Source organism: Cyprinus carpio, chromosome A17, assembly GCF_018340385.1.
Source record: "Cyprinus carpio isolate SPL01 chromosome A17, ASM1834038v1, whole genome shotgun sequence".
Lineage (NCBI taxonomy): Eukaryota > Metazoa > Chordata > Actinopteri > Cypriniformes > Cyprinidae > Cyprinus > Cyprinus carpio.
This window is the reverse complement of record NC_056588.1, coordinates 152,501-175,530: the sequence shown is the minus strand read 5'-3', so window position 1 is coordinate 175,530 and position 23,030 is coordinate 152,501. Positions and strand designations below refer to the sequence as shown.

General features: G+C 33.9%; 1 pseudogene; it reads right to left on the bottom strand.

The window, feature by feature from the left end:
• Nucleotides 1-23,030, bottom strand: part of LOC109110655 — a 209,237-nt pseudogene that overhangs the window by 147,138 nt on the left and 39,069 nt on the right.

Sequence of the window (23,030 nt, the reverse complement as noted above, 5' to 3'; positions counted from 1 at the left end):
CTGCAACATTTAATGAATTTAAGGACTTTCAGCTTTTAAGGCCTTTAATTCTGTGTTATTTATGCTTACTTAAGACCATTTTAGAGCCACACAAAACGCTGACACATGGACCGAACAGAGGCATTCATATTGATCTGGAAAAGAAAAAACATTTCCAATCCGCATCGATGCGAACGGCCCTGTGAGGTCCCGGGGGAACCAGAAGACAGCTCTTTCAGGAACAAAAGCAGTTCAGTTAAGGTTCGACGGGACACTGAGAACGAACGGAAGGTCTCGGAGGCTCATCCGCTCGTGCTTCACCGCGATGTGATGGTTGGGTCTTTGGGCACGTTTTGCAGAAGGTGGGCAGGCGTTCGTTTGCTGAACCACATGGTCCCCTCTCGGTTCATGTTGACGGCGAAGGGCTGAAAATGCCCTCCTGCAGGCCACACATGGTGTAGTACTTAAAGGCTTCCCGGCGGCCTTTTCCCAGGTTCATAAGGCCCACCTGAGACAGGACCCAAACTACAGGACTGGGATGAAACCTGGAAAGACCAGAGACGACGACGGTGATCTAAAGGATCTGAGAATGATTTGCAGTATGCAACACCTAATATCCAAACACGAGATCATCTCATGTCTTTTCTGATGTGTTTTCAGTCAAATATTCTCCAGCAATAAAAAAAACACTCAAAACACAGAAGAAACATTCAAGAACCATAAAAACCACACGACGGAGTGCTTTTGTAATTGATGTAAGTTCCTTTTAAAAACAGGAAAGCTGGGGCAAGTAAACAATGAAAAATGGCTCTTTGGACAAACGCGTTGTTGCCTATAATGCATAAAAAAATGCATAATAGAAAACAAATTAAACAAAAAAAAACAACAACTTAAATAATTAAATAAAGAAAAAAAATTAATAAATTAAATAACAAAACAAACAAAATATTAATAAATACCAAAGAAAATGTTAAAAAAAAATATATATATAATAAAATGCATAAATATATAAAGAATTGTAAAAAATAAACAAATAAATAAATAAATACAGAAATAAATATACAAACAATGACAAAAAAACAAACAAAAATGAACAAACAATATATAAAATAATAAATAAATAAATAAATAAATAAATATGTATGGATGCACATGTGTATCATACATATATTGTTAAATAAAGTTATAGTATATTCTATGTGTATATATAATCTGTATTTGCTTTGCTTTTTTTTTACACTAGCAGCACGAGATGCACCAAAGTTTTTTTTTTTTCCAGGTTCATTAAGGCATTGACAATCAGATCAGATGAATTAGTTCTCTAACCAAGTGATGCTGTGTGTGTTTTACAATACTTGTGTTTTAGATGGATGTAATGCATGTATTGTATGTATATATATGTTTTTCTGTTTTTACTATAAAGCACTTGGTCTCTGTGAATAAAGCTTGACTTGACTAACCGTCGTCAATGTCAAAGTCATGAATAAGCCACAGCTGCAGGCCCTTGTTGGTGATCAGTGATTTCTACCGTTCAGGTGTGAAGATCATGGATTTGTCCTCCAAGTTGATCATACAAACCCACAACATCACAGCGCAGCCAGCCAGCGTTCGCGAAAAGACGGTTCGTCAAGGCTGCCCGAGTGGAGACGATGACCCTGAGAAACCACAGATGCGTTCAGATCCAATGTCAAAAAACACATCAAGCGGCGTCCAAAAGTATTCGGACCGGATCAGATCTAGAAATTGGCTTGATCAAACGAAAAATTCTGAAATATATGCTATAACAATATGCTATACCATGCTAGGCATGCATCATAGCTACGTGTTAAAACATGTTGGGATCGCCCTAGTCTCAGTCTCAGGTTTTCTTCAGCAAATGCACCATATCTAGTCGTCGATCCCTGTATATTACGAACGGGTTTCCAAAAGTAGTTTCTAACAGCTGCATGTACCAGTGAGTTTTTATAGGATTTGTTGTGGCTCAGACGAGGCTCGGACTGGTTTTAAAGAAAAAAAAAAAAAAATGGAAGGCGATGTTAGTGTTGTTTTGTTTTTGGTCATTTATCAAATAAAAAACACACACAGCGAGCTAACGCTGCTACCTACCGAACGCTCCCGCTGTTCTTTACCCGCTAGCCTATAATTGTGACATGTAATCCTCATTCCAAGAGCTGGGATTTGGTAATATGAGAAGTGTGTAGACGTCGCAAAAGAATGATTCTGAACAGCCAAACACTGTATTTTCAAATCCAGATCATTCTGATTAGGGCTGTGCGACAAAAAATGGACAAAAAAAAACCTATCACGATTTTTTGATCAATTTTGCGATTTCGATTTTAATCACGATTTCGACACACACAGACATGCTTTACAGTCATAAATGCATTCAGTATAAATGTGATGAAACATATTTCCAAAAGAAAACCAATGAGAGCTTTATCAAAAGGTTGTAAACATGTTCTCTAGAAACAGGGACATAAGTCAAAATAATCACTAAGTAGAGATTTCAAACAAAATGTCTAGACATATGGCAAAAATAAATAAATAAATAAATAAAACCCGTGTCCAGGGCTTTTTTATTTTTTATTTAATTTTTTATTTTTTTGCCATGCATTGGTCATAGAGCTCATTGTAGCGGTGCCTCAGATGCTGAAATATATTTATTGCCCAAGGTTCACACATACTCCGTCTGCAGTGAGTATACAGTGTGTGTATGCGGTGCAGAAGCAGCAGCGAGAGCGCGTTATTGGAAGCACGCTCAAATCGTGATTTTATTACGATTTCGATTAATCGCACAGCCCTAGTTCTGATCCAGACCAAACTTTTGGAACTGGGTCCCGATGATATCAGAAACCCAAGCTTTCTCCGTTTCCAGCGGTCAGAAGATCCCGTCTGCTCAGGTCTGTCTCTCCACTCACCCGATGACCGTCGAAGACGAAGGCCTGCTCGTCCGTTCCCAGCTCCACGTCGGGTTTACAGCCGGGCCGAGCCCAGCCCACCCGCATGTCTCCCCCCGTCACCGCCTCGAACTCGAAATACCACCGGCCCGTCTTCACCGCGTACGTGCGCTCCACGCGGAAGAAGCGGATCTTATCGATGCTCAGCCGCTCCACCACATGACCTGAGACACAGGCAACGGTACAAACACGGCTGTAGCATCAAAAGTGCTTGCTGCTCTTTTACTCTTCTTGTATGTAAACCCACGTGAGGTGAAGCATGTCTGAGATGAACTGAATCGGACAAAAAAAAATTTCTTTCATGTTTCCCATTATATCATAAAAACATTTTGTTTTCCTTTTGCATATCTGAGAGTAAGTTCTGATAAAAATAAATAAATAAATAAAAATTAATAAATAAATCTTTTATTTTGTTAGTATGGAATGCCAAAATAAGTCATAAATAAATACATAAATATGCAAACAAATGTAAAAAAAAAAAAAAATCTTAACTAAATAAATATACAAAGATGTCAAAAAACAATAATATTCAAATACACACATAAATATAAAAAAATAAAAATACAGAAGTAAATATACAAACATATTACCAAAAATCTAAATTAAATAAATAGCTGCATAAATAAAGAAATGTAAAAAAACCAAACAAACAAAACAGTCTTTGCTTTGCATTTTAATGTATTTATTTATTTATTTATTATTTTGGCACTTTTGGCACTCCATATTCTTGAGTGGATCATTTGCTCTTTGATTGAATTAATTCAAGTCCTAAAGACCAGCATCAGTGTGAGCTCCATAACTGAGAGTTTCTTTAAAACCCTCCATCAACGTTCACGAGTGAATGAAGCAGAGAATCGATTCAATCAGAAGCAGAGAAAGCACACACTGAACAAACCACCGTTACTGCTCATTAAACTACGATTAGAGTTAATTCACTCCTAAACTCCACTAAAACACTGATGCAGATAATTAACCCTTAACTCATATTACAGCTTATTCTAACTAAAAATAACAAGCAAATATTTCCTATGTACAGGTGACTTTAAATGTTCATTATTATAAATAATGTTTTATATTGTACAATTCATACATAAAATGAAGACCGAAGTGCTTAAGAGGAGAGAATATAAAACACTGAGAAAACAGAAAGCACAAAACAGTAATAAAAACAGTAAACACAAGAATAACAATAAAAACAAAAGAGATTTAAACAGATGAATCAATCAAGAGTTATCCGAAAAAAAAGAAAAAATTGAGAAGCAATTGAAAAGTAATAAGAAGTTCAAGAGTTTTAGGACATAATGGCTTATTACTTTAAATAAAAAAGAGAGAGTTTTTTTAAAAGAGTAGTTTTCTTTTGCGTCATCCAATAATAATAAATAAACAAAATAATAACAATAGAATATAAAGAAATATAAAATATTAATGAAAAGCTGAAAAAATTGAGAAGTAATAAAACATTCCAGATTTTTTGGATTTAATGACTTATTTGTCATTAAGAAAAGAGTGAAGCCTCTGCCACTGATAGATCAACAATACAGCCTAAATAATAATAATAAATAAATAAAAAAACATGAAAGAAGTTAGAAGTAATTGAGAATTAAAAATAAAAACAATCTAAAAAAAATAAAAGAGAAGGAATTGAGAAAGAAAAAAAGAAAAAACTGAGGGAAAAAAATATGAATTGCAAAAGTCTGAAAAAAATAAAAGCAACTGAGAAGTAAAAATTTTAAATCTGAATAAAATTGGGAAAAAAAAATCTGTGAAAAAAAAATGAGAAGAAAAAACTGAGAAGTAAAAAAAAAAAAATCTGAAATGCAAGTTAAAAAAAAAGGACTGACTTTTTGAGAAATGAATGACAATTTGAGAATTAGAGGTAATTGATAACTATGAGGTGGTTTATATTTCTGTGACAGTGTTTCCTTGTTCCTCATTTCTAAAGAGTGTTCTCACCGGCGTCCTGGTCGGGCGGCTCGACGTTGAATCCGTATCCGATCAGCGTGCGAATGGCTTCCCGAAGACTGTCACGGTTGGATTTCTTGGTGCGCTCATCAAGTAAAGCGTACGGCACCAGACGAGGGTTTCGCTTGCTCTTCACATCCTGCAGAGAGAGAGAGAGAGATCAGCGTGCGAATGGCTTCCGGAGAGAGAGAGAGAGAGAGAGAGAGAGAGAGGCACTCTGTGATTGGCTCAGACAGCATTAATGAGCTGTTTATCTGCATTATGAGGGAGACATCATTATCGCAGCATCCTCTCTCACCTGCTGGATGCCGTAGGTCCAGCCCTGTTTGATGCGGTCTTTGGCCCAGACGTTGTGAGCGTTTTCTGCCAGTTTGTCCACCAGCAGCTCCTGGCCGGCGCTCAGTTTGACGTCTGACAGATCCAGCGGCGATGGCTTATAGCCGTTAGACATCATATAACTGCACAAAACACGCCGCACGCTAATGAACAACAACTACAGTCTAGTGCCCTTACTTTCTAGTTCACTACACACACACTGAGGCCTAACGAGCGCCTGTCATCAGATAAACCAGCTGGAAAATCACTGCAGCTTTGACATAAATGTACACTAAACAAAAAATATTTTTATTTAAATGAACAGGGAAAAAAACTAATGGGAAATAAATTAAAATTACAACTGAAATAAAAATAAATGAAACCTAAATAGTAATATTTAAAAAACAAACTAGTGACATAAATAAATGTAATAAAAAACAACTAAGACTAAAACAAAAACTTTAATATAAAAAAACCTAATTAATAATTTTAATATATTATTTAATTGTATGATTGTATGATTATATAAATGATTAAAATGTAAAAACTAAAACTTAAATAAAAATATGAATAAGAACTATAATAGTATATTAATAATGCTAAAGTAACATTGGTTTAAGCACTAAAATTACTAACTGGAAATAAAAATAAAATAAACACAAAAACTAATAAAAAATGTCAAAAGCCCGCAACAAAATAAAAAATAAAAAAACTTTAAATATAAAAATAAAATGTAATTAAAAATATTAATAAAATCTATAGATGAATGATAATATACATCAACTAGATAAAAAAGTTCGTCAAGACAAACTTTAAGTTGGCTTGAGAAAGCCTGAACAGAAAGTTTGAAAAGTTAAAAAAGTTTGAAAAGTTAAAAAAGTTTGAAAAGTTTGAAAAGTTTGAAAAGTTTAATAAAGCAAGTGACTAGCATGTCATTAGCATGATTAACAAAGTTACTAGCATGTTTCTAGCATGATAAGCTAGTTACTAGCATGTTTCTAGCATGATAAGCTAGTTACTAGCATGTTTCTAGCATGATTACAAAGTGACTAGCATGTCTCTAGCATGATTAGGAATTTAGCAAACATGTTGCTAGCATGTTTGTATCATGATTTGCATGTTACTAGCATGTTCCTAGCATGTTAAGCGAGTGACTAGCATGTCACTAGCATGTTTCTAGCATGATTAGCATCTTACTAGCATGTTCCTAGCATGATTAGCTAGTGACTAGCATGTCACAAGCATGATTAGCAAGTGACTAGCATGTTGCTAACATGTTTTTAGCACAATTAACATGTTATTAGCATGTTACTAGCATGTCGCTAGCATGTTTCTAGCATGATTAGCATGTTACTAGCATATCACTAGCATGTTTCTAGCATGATTAGCATGTTACTAGCATGTCACTAGCATTATTAGCAAGTTACTAGCATTTCGCTAGCATGTTTCTAGCATGATTAACAAGTGACTAGCATGTTTCTAGCATGATTAGCAAGTTACTAGCATGTCAATAGCATGTTTCTAGCATGATAAGCGAGTGACTAGCATGTCGCTAGCATGTTTCTAGCATGATTAGCAAGTGACTAGCATGTTGTTAGCATGATTAGCAAGTTACTAGCATGTCGCTAGCATGTTTTTAGCATGATAAGCGAGTGACTAGCATGTCGCTAGCATGTTTCTAGCATGATTATCAAGTTACTAGCATGTCACTAGCATGATTAGCAAGTGACTAGCATGTCGCTAGCATGTTTCTAGCATGATAAGCGAGTGACTAGCATGTCGTTAGCATGTTTCTAGGATGATTAGCAAGTGACTAGCATGTCGCTAGCATGATTAGCAAGTTACTAGCATGCCGGTAGCATGTTTATAGCATTATTAGCAAGTTACTAGAATGTTGCTAGCATGTTTCTAGCATGATTAGCAAGTGACTAGCATGTTGCTAGCATGATTAACAAGTGACTAGCATGTTGCTAGCATGTTTCTAGCATGATTAGCAAGTGTCTAGCATGTCACTAGCATGATTAGCAAGTTACTAGCATGTCGCTACCATGTTTCTAGCATGATTAGCAAATGATTAGCATGTCACTGGCATGTTTTCAGCATGATTAGCGAGTGACTAGCATGTCGCTAGCATGTTTCTACCATGATTAGCAAGTTACTAGCATGTCGCTAGCATGTTTCTAGCACGATTAGCATGTTACTAGCATGTTCCTAGCATGATTTCAGCATGATTAGCGAGTGACTAGCATGTCGCTAGCATGTTTCTAGCATGATTAGCAAGTTACTAGCATGTCGCTAGCATGTTTCTAGCACGATTAGCATGTTACTAGCATGTTCCTAGCATGATTAGCAAGTGACTAGCATGTTGTTAGCATGTTTCTAGCACGATTAGCATGTTACTAGCATGTTCCTAGCATGATTAGCAAGTGACTAGCATGTCGCTAGCATGATTAGCAAGTTACTAGCATGTCACTAGCATGTTTTTAACATGATTAGCACGTGACTAGCATGTTTCTAATGTTATTAGCATGTTGCTAGGATAGATAGATAGATAGAAACAGTCAGATGATAGATAGATAGATAGATAGATAGATAGATAGATAGATAGATAGATAGATAGATAGATAGATAGATAGATAGATAGATAGATAGATAGATTAGAAATATTAGATAGATGAGTTTGAATGAGTTTAAATTGATTAGAAATAGTACATAGAAGCGAAGCTTGATTGAGTCTAATGGGCTTCAGTTTGTTTAGTTTTGAATTTTGACAGTTGGAGCTTGGCTCATCTGAACATTCCGTCAATGAAAGTCTATGGGATTTTTATGATTTTTAATCTTCATTTTTATGAAAACCATAAGTCTGATCAGTTAGAAACGATATAGCAACTCGAGAGTCAGATCAGTCAGAAGATCTGGGCTGAGTTTGGAGTCTGTAGAGTTAAAGCTCTAGGAGGAGATAGAGTCAGAAATTTTAGTCTCAGAAAAAGAAGAATAATAACTAGATAAAAAAGTTCGTCAAGACAAACTTTAAGTTGGCTTGAGAAAGACTGAACAGAAAGTTTGAAAAGTTTAGAAATTTTGAAAAGTTTAAAAAGTTTGAAAAAGTTTAGAAAGTTTGAAAAGTTTAGAAAGTTTGAAAAGTTTAAGAAGTTTAATAAAACAAGTGATTAGCATATTGCTAGCATGATAAGCTAGTTACTAGGATGTCATTAGCATGATTAGCAAAGTTACTAGCATGTTTCTAGCACGATAAGCTAGTTACTAGCATTTTGCTAGCATGATTAGCAAGTTTCTAGCATGATTAGCAAATGACTAGCATGTCACTAGAATGTTTCTAGCATGATTAACAAGTGACTAGCATGTCTCTAGCATGATAAGCAAGTTACTAGCATGTCACTAGCATGATTAGCGAGTGACTAGCATGTCGCTAGCATGTTTTTAGCATGATTAGTGAGTGACTAGCATGTCGCTAGCATGTTTCTAGCATGATTAGCAAGTGACTAGCATGTCGCTAGCATGTTTTTTAGCATGATTAGCAAGTGACTAGCATGTCACTAGCATGTTTTTAGCATGATTAGCGAGTGACTAGCATGTCGCTAGCATGTTTTTAGCATGATTAGTGAGTGACTAGCATTTTTTTAGCATGATTAGCGAGTGACTAGCATGTCGCTAGCATGTTTCTAGCATGATTAGCAAGTGACTAGCATGTCACCAGCATGATTAGCAAGTTACTAGCATGTCGCTAGCATGTTTCTAGCATGATTAGCGAGTGACTAGCATGTCGCTAGCATTTTTTTAGCATGATTAGCGAGGGACTAGCATGTAGCTAGCATGTTTTTAGCATGATTACCGAGTGACTAGCATGTCACTAGCATGTTTTTAGCATGATTAGCGAGTGACTAGAATGTTGTTAGCATGTTGCTAACATGATTAGCATGTTACTAGCATGTTGCTAGCATGATTATCAAGTTACTAGCATGTCGCTAGCATGTTTCTAGCATGATTAGCAAGTGACTAGCATGTCACTACCATGTTTTTATCATGATTAGCGAGTGACTAGCATGTCGCTAGCATGTTTCTAGCATGATTAGCAAGTGACTAGCATGTCGCTAGCGTGTTTTTAGCATGATTACAAAGTGACTAGCATGTTTTTAGCATGATTAGCGATTGACTAGCATGTCGCTAGCATGTTTCTAGCATGATTAGCAAGTGACTAGCATGTCGCTAGCATGTTTCTAGCATGATTAGCAAGTGATTAGCATGTCACTAGCATGTTTTTAGCATGATTAGCGAGTGACTAGCATGTCGCTAGCATGTTTCTAGCATGATTAGCATGTGACTAGCATGTCGCTAGCATGTTTTAGCATGATCAGTGAGTGACTAGCATGTTTTTAGCATGATTAGCGATTGACTAGCATGTCGCTAGCATGTTCCTAGCATAATTAAGCAAGTGACTAGCATGTCACTAGCATGATTATCAAGTTACTAGCATGTCGCTAGCATGTTTCTAACATGATTAGCATGTGACTAGCATGTTTCTAACATTATTAGCATGTTGCTAGGATAGATAGATAGATAGATAGATAGATAGATAGATAGATAGATAGATAGATAGATAGATAGATATAGTCAGATGATAGATAGATATAGTCAGATGATAGATAGATAGATAGATAGATAGATAGATAGATAGATAGATAGATAGATAGATAGATAGATAGATAGATAGATAGATAGATAGATATATAGAAACAGTCTGATTGAGTCCAATGAGCTTCAGTGTGTTTAGATTTGAATTTTTGACAGTTGGATTTTACGGAATGTTCAGGTGAGCAGAGGCTTTTCAATGCAAGTCTATGGGAGTTTTATGATTTTTTTAATCTTCATTTTTATGAAAACCGTAAGTCCAATCAGTTTTAAAAAGATATAGCAACTCGAGTCAGATCAGTCTGAAGATCTGGGCTGAGTTTGGAGTCTGTAGAGTTAAAGCTCTAGGAGGAGTAGCAAGTCAGAGAAATAATTTAGTCTCAGAAGAAATATTAATAACTAGATAAATAAAGGTTGTCAAGACAAACTTTAGGTTGGCTTGAGAAAGCCTGAACAGAAAAGTTTAGAAAGTTTGAAAAGTTTAAGAAGTTTAAGAATAAAGCAAGTGAGTAGCATGTCATTAGCATGATTAGCAAAGTTACTAGCATGTTTCTAGCATGATAAGCTAGTTACTAGCATGATTAGCGAGTGATTAGCATGTCACTAGCATGTTTTTAGCATGATTAGCAAGTGACTAGCATGTCACTAGCATTTTTTTAGCATGATTAGCAAGTTACTAGCATGTCGCTAGCATGTTTTTAGCATGATTAGCGAGTGACTAGCATGTCGCTAGCATGTTTTTCTAGCATGATTAGCCAGTGACAGGCATGTCACTAGCATGATGAGCAAGTTACTGGATTGTTGATGATTAGCATGTTGTTAGAATGTTAAAGTGACTAGCATGTCACTAGCATGATTAGCGAGTGACTAGCATGTCGCTAGCATGTTTCTAGCATGATTAGCGAGTGACTAGCATGTTTTTAGCATGATTAGCGAGTGACTAGCATGTCGCTAGCATGTTTTTAACATGATTAGCGAGTGACTAGCATGTCGCTAGCATGTTTCTAGCATGATTAGCAAGTGACTAGCATGTCACTAGCATGATTAGCGAGTGACTAGCATGTCACTAGCATGTTTTAACATGATTAGCGAGGTACTAGCAGGTCGCTAGCATGTTTCTAGCATGATTAGCAAGTGACTAGCATGTCAGTAGCATGATTAGCAAGTTAATAGCATGTCGCTAGCATGTTTTTAGCATGATTAGCAAGTGACTAGCATGTCACTAGCATGTTTTCTAGCATGATTAGCAAGTGACTAGCATGTCACTAGCATGTTTTTTTAGCATGATTAGCGAGTATGTGACTAGCATGTCGCTAGCATGTTTCTAGCATGATTAGCAAGTGACTAGCATGTCGCTAGCATGTTTTTAGCATGATTAGCAAGTGACTAGCATGTTTTTTAGCATGATTAGTGAGTGACTAGCATGTCGCTAGCATGTTTCTAGCATGATTAGCATGTTACTAGCATGTCACTAGCATGTTTCTAGCATGATTAACAAGTGACTAGCATGTCTCTAGCATGTTTCTTTTATGATAAGCGAGTGACTAGCATGTTTCTAGCATGATTAGCAAATGACTAGCATGTCTCTAACATGTTTTTTGCATGATTAGCATGTTACTAGCAGGTCGCTAGCATGTTTCTAGCATGATTAGCAAATTACTAGGATGTCACTAGCATAATTAGCAAGGGACTAGCATGATTAGAAAAAGTTACTAGTATGTCACTAGCATGTTTCTAGCATGATTAGCATGTGACTAGCATGTCGCTAGCATGATTAACAAGTTACTAGCATGTTTCTAGCATTATTAGCATGTTGCTTAGCATGTTGCTAGGATAGATAGATAGATAGATAGATAGATAGATAGATAGATAGATAGATAGATAGATAGAAATAGCCAGACGATCGATAGATAGATAGATAGATAGAAATAGTCAGACGATAGATAGATAGATAGATAGATAGATAGATAGATAGATAGATAGATAGATAGATAGATAGATAGATAGATATAAACCAGATAGATAGATAGATAGATAGATAGATAGATAGATAGATAGATAGATAGATAGATAGATAGATAGATAGATAGATAGAAACAGTCAGATGATAGATAGATAGATAGATAGATAGATAGAAACAGACAGACAGATGATAGATAGATAGATAGATAGATAGATAGATAGATAGATAGATAGATAGATAGATAGATAGATAGATAGATAGATAGATAGATAGATAGATAGAAAACAGATCAGATGATAGATAGATAGATAGATAGATTAGATAGATAGATAGAAGAATAGTCAGACGATAGATAGATAGATAGATAGATAGATAGATAGATAGATAGATAGATAGATAGATAGATAGATAGATAGATAGATAGATAGATAGATAGAAACAGTCAGATGATAGATATATAGATAGATAGATAGATAGATAGATAGATAGATAGATAGATAGATAGATAGATAGATAGATAGATAGATAGAAACAGTCAGATGATAGATAGATAGATAGATAGATAGATTAAGTTTGAAAGGGTTAGTAATAGTACAAAGAAGGCATGTCTGATTGAGTGTAATGGGCTTCAGTGTGTTTAGATTTGAATTTTTGACAGTTGGAGTTTACGGAATGTTCAGATGAGCAGAGGCTTTCCAATGTAAGTCTATGGGATTTTTATGATTTTTAATCTTCATTTTTATGAAAACCGTAAGTCCAATCAGTCTAAAAAGATATAGCAACTCGAGTCAGATCAGTCTGAAGAGCTGGGCTGAGTTTGGAGTCTGTAGAGTTAAAGCTCTAGGAGGAGTAGCAGTCAGAAATTTAGTCTCAGAAGAATAATAATAATAATAAGTTTAAATAGTAGATCAGTAAGTTGGCTTTCTCAAGCCAACTTAATAATCACTATAAGTTTAAGTACAATTTCAGTAAGTTGGCTCTCTCAAGCCAACTTAATAAGTTTAAATAGTAGATCAGTAAGTTGGCTTTCTCAAGCCAACTTAATAATAGCTAAAAATGAACTAAAACTAAAACTGAAATGAAAATAATGTCGACACGAATAGCAATATTTAAAAAAATAAAATAAAATGACAAAAGCACAAAACAAAATTACTAAAAATTAAACTAAACTAAAAATATAAAAATAAAATTCAAACCATAAATAAAAAACTATAACAGTATATTAATAATACTTAAATCCCACTGGTGTGAAGATGAAAGACTAATGAAAGGTGTTTGCGAGCAGATCATGTGTGGCAATGCATTGATTGAGTGCATGTGGATCGTCTTGATGAGACTCACTTCTTAGGGAGCTTGAGCTTCTTCAGCTCCTCTTCAGCGTTGACCTTCACCTGGACCACATGACAGCCCAGCGCCAGCAGAGTCCTGAAACACACGCGAGCACCACACTGACACACTGCTGCACGTCAAACACGACGCAGGAGACCACGAGCGCATAATAAAGCTGCTCCAAGACACACGACTTCTGAATGAATCTGTGCTTTGAACGAATCAGGTGAGCCAGTGATTCAATGATTCAGTGATTCAATGATTCAATGATTCAGTGATTCAATGGCCCATTCATTTACTTCATTCCTGAATCAATCAGCCGTTTGAACGAATCAAATGAATGAATGATTCAATGACTTCACTGCTGGCAGTTTGAGTTTCTAATTTAGAGTATCATTTCATATTTACATATTAATACAAAATCTGAAAATAAAACATCCATATTAATAAAACCTAACTAAAAAGGGATAGTTCACCCAAAAATGTAAAATTAAAAAAGAAAATGAAGACAATAAAATACAATTCTAAAGCTACTTTCTATGTCATGCTTTTCTCATTTAACACAATGATGGCTTTAAATTACACAACCAAAGTTTTTGAACAGTAGGATTTGTAATGTTTTTTAATGATGTCTCTTTTTATTTCAGATAAATGCAGATCTAGATTCTATTCATCAAAGAATCCTGAAAAAATGTGCTCAACTGTGTTCAACATTGATAATAATCAGAAATGTTTCTTGAGCAGTAAATCATCATATTAGAATGATTTCTGAAGATCATGTGACACTGAAGACTGGAGTAATGATGCTGAAAATACAGCTGCACATCACAGAAATAAATTACACTTTAACAGAGATTCACACAGAAAACAGCTGTTTTAAATAGTAAAAATATTTCAGAATATTATTGCTTCTGCCGTATTTCTGATCAAATAAATGCAGGCTTGGTGAGCAGAAGAGACTTCTTTAAAACACATTAGAAATCTACCTGTTACCTGATTTGTGGGTAATTTTTCAGCCATAACTGATGTGCGATTAATATGCATTTACTTAGCTTGATTTATTGACACAGTGTGTAAATAATTAGATTAAAATCAGAATCAACTGACAGCCCAGATGACACAAAGCATGTCTGATCCTGAAGAATGACGCGGCTCTCACTTGAGTGTTTCGGTGGACATCTGCAGGTTGTAGTTCCTCTCGGTTTCTGGCAGTTTGGAGAAATCCACCAGACACGGATGCTGCCGCTTGTTATCCTCTCTGATCTGAGAATGAACACGCGTGAATCAGACAAACACACGGGACATACAGAGCACATCTGCACACGCTCACTACACAGGGAACGTCACGAGTGTTTCTGGGAGCTGTCTGGAGCTGATGAGGTTTTCATCAACCAGAAACAAACACACACATGCAGCACACGACCGCTGGCTTCATTTACATGAGACTGATCTGAGAAAATCTTTGTTGATTTATTGTTGTTTTAATGGAATTGCAACAGAATTGATCTGAACGTAGAGCTGCTTTACAGCTAGAACAGAGTTTGTCTCGTAAATGACAAATTAACTAGTACATGTTCTTGTTCATTAATGTAAAGCTGGCTTGAAACAGGTTATTTCACTATTACTGACATACTATTATACTTTTGTATTAATATATTGCATACTATTTTTTATATTTTATATATATATATTTTAAATATTAAATATTTTGTTTTTTGTTTGCATTATAATTTTAGTAAAAAATTTAATTTAATTTTCAAAAAAAATTGTTTCTTTTTTTAAAAAACTCTATTCAGTTTTTATTCATTTTTGTTTTAGTTTTAGATTTATTTCACATCAAGTTAAACTAAATGGAAATGCAAAATGTTTTATTGGCAACTAGCTGAAATTTTTTTTTTTTTTTTAGATTTTATATTTTTTTGTTTATTTATTTATTATTTTAATTATATTTATTTCAGTTAGTTTTTTGGTTTTTAATGTAATTTCAAGTGACAAAAATGGTTTTACGGTTTTAATTTTAGCTAATTATAATAACCCTGCTTTGAAAGAATCTGTATTGTGTAAAGCACTATAGAAATTAAATTTTTCCTGAAAAAATAAAATGCTTTCTAGTTTATTTGATTCGGAATCAAAGAGAAAAACCTTTATAAACAGAATTAAAAAAAATTAAAGCATTCTGGTTGAGTCTCTTGATATACGTAAGTAAATAAACAAAGAAATATGTAAACGAATAAATAAATGAATAAAAAAATAAACATGAAAATATAATTAATATTTAAATAAATAAGTAACAAAATAAGTAAATTATACAAAATTAAAGCGGTCTGTTTCAGAACCTCAAGTGGCATGAAACAATTTGTAATTAGAGAATTACATTAAATTATTGAGATACAGAATACGATATGTGCAAATAAATAACAAAATAGTTTAGAATTTGAAGCGTTCTGGTTCACTCTCTTGAGTTGCATAAAACACCTCTAGCTGAACTCTTTTCCCGTCACTTATATTAAAGATGCATTGATGCATCGAGGCATAAACATCGTCTGAAAGCCCTTATCCTTCCATCCTATATTAGATTAGATCTATTACACAAGTTCATTCAAGTCTTATAGGTTTACAGTTTGTTACAGAACAAATCAACACAAGAATCATACAATAATTACAGCTGTTTTTAAACGAATGACCCAGTAATGACTCTGAGAGATTCAGATCAAACGAAAGAAGAGTCGTGGATAAAGCAGAGCTGAAGCTCGAGGTCAGGCGTCCGCTAACGAGCTCTCGTTAAACACACATTAAACTCTGAGATCAGCAGCTCATGCCAAACGGCCCTCAGAGTGAAACTCCTGCTCATTTACAGACCAGAGATGAAGATGAGGGAGAACCAATGACTGAGCTTATCATAAAAACAACACAAACACATTCAGCTGTGTCTTTAACGCCCGACACACGTCTAGCCCTCATAATGCATTCGGCTCAATCGGACCCGGAAGAGACACATAAACATAAAACAACAACAACAACAAAAAAAAAATAATGTTTTTTGTAAGGTCACAAAACAATGTTTTAAGACCATCAAAATACACATAATTTTTTTGGGGGGGATTTTTTACAATTATTTTTTTAGAGATATAACCATTTAAACAGACGTTTTGTGTTGGAGCGTATGGAGCATCATTAGTGTCAAAAATGTTTTATTTGTGATTATAAATATATACTTTGATATAAAATGTTTTTGCCTTTTCTCCATGTCTCACACACTCTCTGAAAGTGAAAGTTTATGCAAGTAAAATGAATTTTTGTTTGAAAACTAATTTGAGTAATATTTATGTTGTTTTGTTAGAAATAAATATGCAGATTTCATAAATTTGGACTGTTTGTGAGAAATCGTGAGTTCATGATTCATAGGAATATAATTAAATCAATTCATTCCAATGAGGTTAATAATGATAACTCTTGAGAATATATGTTCTTATAAACTGATATGATACACTGATTTACTCAAAGAAAAGTTTTCCATAAATTATATATGTATATAGAAATACACTTCTGCTCAACAGTTTGGGATCAGAAAGATTTGTAATGTTTTTTTTAAAGAAATCTCTTCTGCTCATCAAGATTATTTGATTATTTGGTCAGAAATACAAAAAAAAAACACAGTAATATTGTAAATATCAATATAATTAAATAAAAAATATAAAAATTTAATTAAATACACATATATTTACATTTATGATATTTTATTTGAGTATATCATTGTATGATATATATATAATATATATATATATATATATATATATATATATATATATATTATATATAAATTAAATAAAAATAAAAATAAATATATATAGCGAGAGCATAATTTAAAATTTTAAATATATATTGTAATATTTTAAATTGTAAAGAACTAATTTTTTGTAATTATAATACAATTATTATTATAATTATAATAATAAAGGGGTAAATGCAGTAATAACACGGTAACAAAACTTTGACATTTTTTCCCATTCGCTCATTAATGAGAAGCTGCCGATCAGATACAAAATAGTTTTAGTTGAAAAATACTAAGTTATGACTGTTTTATAAAATAAATATTCCTAATGTGAAACTGAAACTTTTGAATGCATTATGAGGGTTAAAGACACCTGAGACGAATCTGAGATTTCCAGAGAGGAAACGAATGTGTTTCATTATTTCTGAGTAAATAAATCACATCGATGACACTACATGAGCATGACGGATCTGATCTGGACGGCACAATGACAGGAGGATGGTTATAAGTCACTTACCCTCTGTTTTAATTGAAGAGCAAATTATAAAAGAGAAAGCAAAACGATGCACTCAACAAACGACCAGCACAGGTCATGTGATACAACTTCTGTAAATCAGCGTGTGTTTGTGTGACTGTCGGAGCGGTACCTTCCCGTAGGACCAGCCCAGCTCGATCTTGTTCATTCCCCAGAGCTCATGGATGTTCTCCGCCAGACGATCCCGAACCTTCTCCAGGTGAGGAGGCATCCCGATCTGACACACAAACACACCACCATCAGAGACTGCAGAGTGGGTCAGCACTCTACTCTATGGGGGACTTGCCACGTTCATTCATTTTAAAGCAGATCATGAAATTTTCTATTTGATTGAATTAATTTGTTTTAATTTAATCCTGCATGTTCACAGCCACACGCTCACATCTAAACCACATAAAAACAATAATAATGAATAAAGAGTAAAATAATGAACTCATTATTATTCTTTTACATTTTGTCTAAAGAGTCATTCTCTGTGAACAACAGATCATGTCTTTCTTTAATTGTTTTAATTTTGCAAATTGTGTTTAGATTTATGCTTAAAACAAGAAAAACTAAAGATCTCAATTTCATTTAATTTAAACTTCATTTAATTCAAATTTAATTTTAGGTGAATATAAATAACTTCAATAAAATTTCAGTGGTTTAATTTAAATACTCAATATTTTAATATGCGATTTAATTATTTATATTTAATTTAGTCCTGCAGGCCAACATAAAAAATAGACATGAAAAAGAAAATTTCTTTAGATAGATAAAAAAAAGTAAAAAAAAGAACAATATGCCAACAAATACAATAAAAAGAGATACATTTAATTTAATCTGAATTTAATTTTATTTCAAATTAAAAAATTTAATCAAAGTAATTAAGCAAATTTTAATTTTAGGAATTTATTTTAAATATTTACTCTTGATAAAGACAATGGAAATAGCGCAACAATTAAAAATAATAACTTGATCTTAAATATGTGTGTGTGTGTGTGTGAAGACAATGGAATGTGTGTGTTGTGTGTTGATGTGTGTTGTGTGTGTGTGTGTGTATGTGTGTGTGTGTGTGTGTGTGTGTGTGTGTTTGTACCTGAGACGTATCCACAGGTTTGGGTATGAAGGAGGTGTGTGGGTTTGTGTGTGTGTTTTGTGTTTTTTCTATTAATTCGTCCGCGTCTCTCTTGTATTCTTTGACCGGCTCGACCCTCATCTTCTCTTTGGGCAGCAGAGCCTCGTAACACGGTGCGTAACCCGACGGCGGCAGGAACTTGAAGTCTCCGTGACGACCGCCCAACAGGTAGCGCACCCTGAGATGACAGGAGAGACGTGAGACGCTCGTTCATCAGTGACTCACGTACAGCACACGCGCGAGTCTGACGTACTTGACGCCGGCGGAGAAGCTGACGACGGGGAAGAAGAGCCCGTCGATGTTGAAGTTCTCGAACATGCCCTGCACCGGCTGCCCGTTGATCCTGAAGGAGATGCTGGGAGCGTTCAGATCCATGCAGCAGCTCACCACATCATCAGACGCCAGCAGATGCTGCTTCACAGACGCCACTGTCCTCGGGATGCGTCCTGCATCAGCACCAATCACAGATACAACACACATCACAAAAGCATCACAGAGGAGGCCAAAAAGCAATAAAATAGCTGTAGAAATGATCATTACAAATACTGCATTAAATACCAACAAATATAAATTGAGTTTGAACTTACTTTAATTTTATTTTAACTTAAATTATTAAAATAATCACCCAATAATTTAATTTAAATAATTGAATAAAAATTTAATTATTTAACTTATTTAACTTTTTTAAAATTAAAATAACTTTTATATTAATTTAAATTATTTAAACAATTGTCCAGTTTTTTTAAACAATATAATTATATAATCAGTGAATATTTGAATTTAAATAATTTAATTAAAAAAAATCACCCAATATTTTAATTTTAAAAACATTTAAATAATCACCTAATATCTGAATTTAAATGATTTAATTTAAATAATCACCCAGCAAATTTACTTAAAATAAATTAAATTTGAACAGGGCTTTCAATTGATTACATTTTTTAAAACACGATTAATCGCATGATTGTCAAAAGTTAACTTGTGATTAATCGCAACTTAATAGCACATTTTTATCTGTTATGAATGTACCTTAAATTAATACTTTTCAAGTTTTTAAAGGGGTCCTATTTAGCTCTTTTACAAAGTCTTGATTTTGTTTTGGGGGTGTACTAAAACAGGCTCTCATACTAGGTTGTTCAGAAAAACACATTATTTTTCACATATTTTATATTATTACAACACCTCTCTCCCCAGTCTGTCATGAACGGCTCAAATAGTTCCTGTATCAAATGAAGGCCCGCCTTCTGAAATATGAAATGTGCTGTGATTGGTTAGCTGAGCCAGTGTGTGTTTTGATTGGCAGCACTCGGCGCCTGGTCAGGAAATGTCATGCCCCTTACCATAGCCACCTGCTGCAAGCTTCAGTGTAAATATTGCGCGTTATTGAGTGTGATTTAAACCCGGGTGATTGTAATCACTCTAAGCTCATCTGTCTTGGGAACACTAGCGCCTCGCCACATACAGTGATAACACATCGTAGTCTTCCTCTAGTGCAGCCTAAACCAGGCTCATCATATCTCATCCACGATTTTACGATCGTTGTGATATCAAAAATCAAGAAAATATGCGTTTGTAGTCCAAAAAACGAGTCGTTATTGTGTAGTTTTTTTTGAACAAGTGGATATTCTGGTTAATAAAATATCCTCTTTTGAAGAAGGCTTCATTAGCTTTGTAACATTTGGGCAGATCTTTTGTTATGCTCAAACAGTGCAACATTATTATGACTACAACTAGCTGTTGAAAAAGCATAACAGCACCCCTTTAATACTCTAACATAAGCATGGACAAATATGGATGCTTTATGCAAATGTATATTTATTATTAGTGAAACCATACTCAACATAGAGAATAAAGAAATTCAGGATACATGATTTTTCACAAGAAACAAAGGTTCTTATAAAACCATTTTTTTAAGAAATAGAAATTGATCAAAAGTCACAAATACCAAATTATGCATATCAAAACAATTAGTTATCAATTAGAGTTTTATATTAATTAAATAACATATATATATATTTTATGCTTTACTGTGATATTTGTTGTGATTTTTTTTATTTTTGTTTTCTTTTTTTTGATATTTTGGTTTGCGTTTTTGGTTGATATGTTTGTTGGTTGAATTTAATTGTTGTGTTATTATTTTTGTATTGTATTATTTTTTTTTTGATCCACTGGTTCACATTTACATGCCAAGCAGGCTGGCACAGTCGGAAACGCAGAAAATACATGCGGTTTCATCCGACTGACTACGGAAGACCGGCAAGCGGTCAAATATTTAAAGAAATTGATCGCTTCTAAGTTTTAATCGTCACATTAAGCCATATCGCAATTCTGGTCTTTCTCTCCCCAAATTTAAGACCTCCTGAAATCATAATTAAGATTTTCTTGTACCATTTAAGACTTTTTATGGCCTCAAATATGAGAAAATTAAATTTAAGACCTTCTAAGACTTTTTAAGTACCCGCGGAAACCCTGAAACAAAAAATGCGCTGCATTAAGTGCGCATTAATAAAATTAGCGCAGTTAAGATGAATTTTTGTTTATGTGTTTTTTTAATGTTGTTTTTTTTCGGCAGCCCTGAATTTTAATTTTTATGGCTGTATTTTTTTTGATTTTTTTTTGATTCTTGTTTTTATTATTTTTATTTTTTTTTTAACGAGATGTAAGTGTGGTGATTCAGTGTTCTGCTTTATATGGTAGGTAGGGTGTCTATGTCAATACATACCTGACCACAGGTGCGTGTCCATCGAGCCCGTAGGAGAAGAGATCTGTCGCCCGACGCGAAGCCGTAGGAGAAGAGATCGTCCCCGACGCCGTTCCCGCCCCAGCCCTCTCCGCCGCCCGGGTAGGGAGCGTAACCTTTAGTGGACGCCCAGCCCACACGCAGGTGCGACGGCTCGCCCGTCAGGAAGTGATCCACATGATCGATCATCAGCTCAAAATACCACTTCCTGTACTGGGCGGAGCCTTCGCTGACTCCCACGAAGATATTAGGCCTCATGCTGCAAACGAACACAACACACACACAGATAAACCTATATAGGGTGGAGTATATCCATTTAATTATCATTTAAATATATTATCAAAAAACACATATAAAATATAAATTAAATTAATAATAAATGTATATGTATATTTAATAATCTGTGTTTAGTATGTAATTTTAATTTTAATTTAAATTGATGTATATTTTAAATGTGATTAGATTTTTATAAAAGTATTTTAATTAATTATTAAAAATGAATAGATTTATATATTGTATAATTTTAATTTATTAATTATAAAAAATAAATATATTTAATCATCATAAATACATAATGCATATTTAATCATGAAAAATAATATAAATAAAACAAATCTATATTAAATTATCATAAATATATTTATATTTAATCATAACTAATAAAAAACTTTAAAATAAACAATTTATAAATAAATGAACAAACAAATGTGTATTGAATCATCATTGATAATTACGCGTATAATCTATAGATATGAGATATAATATGTATATTATGTATATAGATTATAGATAAAAGTACAATTTATAAAACAAATGTCTAATAAATAATCAGAAAACGTTATTTAATGTGTCAGTGTCAATGAAACAGTTATTTAATCATCATTTTCAATGTTATAGATGTTAAGATATATAAATTATTTAATTATATTTGTATATTTATTTATATGGTTAAAAAATTTTTTTATTTAATGAATAAATACATAAAATATAAATACAAATTATAAATGAAAAAATATATAAATGATTAAAACACATTTTTCATTAAGATAGATTAATTATATTATTAACTGCATTACATTTATATTTATTCATCATAAAAATACATTTATGTATAATAAAAAAACATATCATAACTATATATAACTATATATTTTTTATTATTATTTTTGTATCATTATTAATATATATATTTAAAAAAAATTTAAACCATCATAAATAAATAATTTTTTGTTGCTGCTGTTTTTTCCTCATTATGAACAGCTCTGACCTCTGGACGTCGTTGACCAATCGCGTCTGCAGCAGCAGGTCTCGTCTGGGCAGCAGGTGATCACAGATCAGGTTCTGATTGGCTCTGACAGCGACTCCGTTGCACACACACAGAGAGCAGAGGACGTCCAGGATCTGAGACACATCCACACACACCATGACTTCCCAAAACCACTGTACGCTAAACCCACACTCCTCGAGGAGAGTCGCAGGCGACAGACTGACCTTGTGGTTTCGTCCGTGTTTGTAGAGCAGAGAGATGATGGTTTTGATGTGTCCTCTCTGGATGATGTTCAGAGCCTCTGGACTTTCAATCAGAATACAGTGAAGAACCTCCAAGATCCCTAAACGGGAACACACGATCCGGGCGGAACGGCAAAAACACCCAGATTTACTTCCGTTCAGAGCAGAACAAAACAGTCTAAACAGCGGTATCACCACAGAA